This window comes from Triturus cristatus, chromosome 3_2 (genome assembly GCF_964204655.1).
Source record: "Triturus cristatus chromosome 3_2, aTriCri1.1, whole genome shotgun sequence".
NCBI classification, from domain to species: domain Eukaryota; kingdom Metazoa; phylum Chordata; class Amphibia; order Caudata; family Salamandridae; genus Triturus; species Triturus cristatus.
Window position 1 is genome coordinate 604,259,755 of NC_140584.1, and position 4,396 is coordinate 604,264,150.

The window sequence follows — 4,396 nt, forward strand, 5'->3', positions numbered from 1 at the left end:
GAAAAGGACAAGTAAAATCACTAAAGCATGAACTAACACTGCTAACAATATGCGTGTCAGATGGAGAAAAGTGTGATGCGACCCGCAGCCTAGGCTGCTCTTAATCTTGTATGAAACGAGTGAATAATAGGGTCCGGGGGAAACACACGACCAGCCTAGACAAGTCCCCCAACTAATTATGTAAAACAAAGAGGTCCAGGGGTCAGAAGAACAGAAAGAAAAAATCAATAAAGGAGAAAATATGGAAAACTGTGTGGTATTACACAAACTACTATCTGAACAAGAAAGTCCTCATAAAGAGGACGTAATCCCATCACCCACCGAAGTGGCATGCTTCATCATAGTTGCCCAGACTGGAACTCCTGTGTCTCCCTCAGGCTGCACCTCAGCCTGCCTCTCCCTTCTGTGGAGACAGATGGGCTTGCTGGAGCCCGTGTGACCGCACCTATACTCCAGCAACCCCCCCAGGCTGCCCCAGAGGGCTGCTGAGGGGTGCGAAGGTCAGTCCAGGATGGGCACGCAGCTCCCAGCACCCCATCCAACAGGTGCAGCTACCTGGTTGATCCTGCCAGTAGCATATGCTTGTCTCAAAGTTGAGGCCATGCACGTGTAAGAACACACAGTCGGTACAGTGAAACTGCGAATGGCTCATTAAACCAGTTATGGTTCCTTTGATTGCTCCATCTGTTGCTTGGTTAAGTGTGGTAATTCTAGAGCTAATACATGCTGACAAACACTGCCCTCCCGGGATGCATGTATTTATCAGATCAAAACCAATCCGGGCTCGCCGAGTCACTGTGGTGATTCTAGATATCTTCAGGTCAATCGCACATCCACGTGATGGCGACAATATATTTGGATGTCTGCCCTATCAACTTTCAGTGGTACTTTCTGTGCCTACCTTGGTGGCCATGGTTAACAGGGAATCAGGGTTCAATTCTGGAGAGGGAGACCGAGAAACGGCTACCACATCCAAGGAAGGCAGCAAGCATACAAATTACCCACTCCTGATTCGGGGAGGTAGTGACCAAAAATAACAATACAGGACTCTTTTGAGGCCCCGTAATTGGAATGACCACACTTTAAATCCTTTAACAAGGATTCATTGTGGGGCAAGTCTGGTGCCAGCAGCTGCGGTAATTCCCGCTCCAATAGCATATATTAAAGTTTCTGCAGTTAAAAAGCTTGCAATTAGATCTTGGGATCAAGCTGGTGGTCCAACGCAAAGTGAGCCACCGCCTGTCCCAGCCCCTGCTTCTCAGCACCCCCTTGATGCTCTTGACTCAGTGTCCTGGGGGTCCAAAGAGTTTACCATGAAAAAATGTAAGTGTTCTAAGCAGGCCGGTTACCTTCATAAATCTGCGAGGAATAACAGAATAGGACTCTGGTTCTATTTTGTTGGTTTTTGGAACTGAGGCCTTGATTAAGTGGGAAAGCTGGGGTCAATTGTATTGGACCGCTAGATGTGAAATTCTTGGACCAGCACAAGGTGACCCAAAGTGAAAACATCTGCCAAGAATGTTTACATTATTCAAGAACAAAATTCGGAAGTTTGAAGACGATCAGATACCGTTGTAGTTCCGACCATAAATGATGCTGACTAGCGACGTTATCCCCATGACCCACTGAGCAGCTTCTGGAAAACCAATGTTTTGGGGTTTTGGGGGAATTATGGCTGCAAAGCTGAAACTTAAAGGAATTGTTCGAAGGGCACCACCAGAAATGGATCCAGCAGCTTAATTTGACTCAACAGGGGACACATCAGCCGACTTGGACAAGAAAAAGATAGACAGATTGATAGCTCTTTTTATATTTTGTGAGTGGTGATGCATGGTCGTTCTTAGTTGTTGGAGTGATTTATCTGGTTAATTCCAATAATGAATGAGACTCCGCTATGCTAACCAGTTACGCGACCCCCAGTGGTCAGCATTCAACTTATTAGAGAGACAAGTGGCGTTCAGCCACACGAGATCGAGCAATAACAGGTCTGTGGTGCCCTTAGAAGTCTAGGGCTGCACGCGTGCTACGTTGAATGGATCGTTGTGTGTCTACATTTCACTGACAGGTGTGGGTAACCAGCTAAACTCTGTTCATGATAGGGACTGGGGATTACAATTATTTCCCATGAACGAGAAATTCCCAGTAAATGCGGGTCATAAGCTTTTGTTAAGTTCCTGCCCTTTGTACACACCACCCGTCGCTACTACTGATTGGATGCTTTAGTGAGGTCCTCAGATCGTCCCTCTGAGATTGGCAATGGCCCTGGAGGAGTGCCGAGAAGACAATCAAACTTGACTATCTAGAGGAAGTAAAAGTTGTAACAAGGTTTCTGTATGTGAAAATGCAGAGGGATCATTAACAGTGGAGCAGCCCAAGTGACCGCCTTCCAGACAGAACACACCATAGACACACGGCCTGGCCCTGCCCTTGTGCACCCTGGACAGTAGAGCAGTTCGCAGCCACTGGGGCACTTGGATAAGGCCCAGTCATGGGACCGGCTCCTGACCGACAGACACATGAGGGACCGGGGCAGCCCCTCTGGGAGGGGCACAATGGTAGGCACTCCCGAGGTTAAAACCCACGCTCACCCAGCATGATCCCGCAAGGGGGAACTGAATGGCAGTGCCCCCCTAGACTGGGAGTGCCCCAGAAGGCCCTGCTGCCCTCCCGTGCCCGATCATGGACTGACTGGGCTTAGGGCGATCAAGGAGCAACCCTTCTCGGGTAGAAGGGCAGCCTGGAATAGAAAGAGCCGAGGCTGTGAGGGGACCCTGGCGCCTCTCTGTGGGCGGTGTGTGGGATGGGGAGCCACTTGACTCTTCCTTTCTGATACCTCTGACCAGGGCAGGGGGTGGGGTAACCACCAGCCCACCAGCATGGCTTGGGGCCTCTGCCCAGGCTGGGGACTCCTGATGCCGCAGGGGTTGAGCCCGGTGGCCGATGGCTGATGTGCAGGTGGGGCGACCCTCCATTGTTGCCAGGTAACTGGTTTGTCCCGGTCCCTTCCAGCTGGGCTGAAGGTTTAGAGATGCCTGCGGTCCCTCTGGGTCATCAATGAGGGACCGGCGGTGGAAGGGCTGCCTGCTTCTGTTGCTATGGGAGCCCACCTCACCTTTGGAGTGGAAGGAGACTCCCAAGCCGAGCACCTGGAAACGCTCTTTAATTTGTGGAGGCCAACTTCCAAAGAAAAAGCCTTGATGGGGCACAGGCCGTCTTGCTACATGGGTGGTGGATGGAATGATGGTGCCACCTTCCTCCCACCTCTCCGGTACCTGCAGGTGGGTGAACGTTGTGAAAAGTTGCCTGTGACTATTGGCGGTGGATCACTTGGCTCGCCCATTGATAAACATCATAGCTAGTTACGAGAATCAGTGTGAATTGCAGGACACATTGATCATTGACACTTCAAACGCACCTTGTGGCCCCAGGTTCCTAACAGTCGCTATGCCTGCCTGAGGGTCGCTCAATTGTGAATCGCCCTGGTGCTTCCCTGGGGTGTGGCTGGGGCCATTGCAGGATAGCTCAGCTTCCCTTGTCCCCCCAGGGTCAGACACCAAGTCGCCTGTCGTGGAGGATTGCCACCAGCACGCTTAGCCTTCCCTCCTGCCTCACGGGGTGCAGGCTGGCGACTGGTCCCACCTGCGTGCCATACATGGCTGTCTGTGGTGTCCCATGGCTACCAGATTGCACTGCCTTAGCAGCCCACCTCTGCGGTTGGGTATCGAGGAAGGCCACCCCCTTGCCAGGCCTACAGGTGCTCACCTGCCCCTACGGGCCTCGGTGTCTGATCTGGGAAAAAGGGTGCGCTGCCATGAACCCAGCCCCCGCAGCCCAGGGGGTGGTATTTCTCAGCTCCCCCATGCTTCAGTATCGGACTATGACCTCAGATCAGATGTGGTGATCCCCTGAATTTAAGCATATTACTAAGCGGAGGAAAGAAACTAAACAGGATTCCATCAGTAACGGTGAGTGAAGAGCCCAGCACCGAATCCCCGCCCGGCAGTGGGTACAGGAAATATGGTGTACAGAAGATCAACTCCCCGGCATCGCTCAGGGTGCCCAAGTCCTTCTGATCGAGCCTCACACCACGGATGGTGTTAGGCCGGTAGCAGCCCCCAGAGCGCCGGGATCTGGTCTTCTCGGATTGCTTGGGAATGCAGCGCAAAGCAGGTGGCAAACTCCATCTAAAGCTAAATACGGGCACACGACCAATAGCCAACAAGTACCAGAAGGAAAAGTTGAAAAGAACTTAAAAGAGAGAGTTCAAGAGGATGTGACACTGTTGAGAGGTAAACGGGTGGGGTCCGTGCAGTCCGACTGAAGGATTCAACACGGTGGGAAGGTCGGTTACCCGGGAGGACGGATCCTCTCTGCTGGACCGTTTCTCAGGTATACC

General features: G+C 52.0%; 2 pseudogenes; both read left to right on the forward strand.

Annotated features, from left to right (window-relative positions):
• The first annotated feature begins 552 nt into the window (after positions 1–552).
• LOC146857811 (18S ribosomal RNA) lies at positions 553–2,358 on the forward strand (annotated as a pseudogene).
• Positions 2,359–3,307: 949 nt separating this feature from the next.
• LOC146857812 (5.8S ribosomal RNA) lies at positions 3,308–3,462 on the forward strand (annotated as a pseudogene).
• Positions 3,463–4,396: the final 934 nt, after the last annotated feature.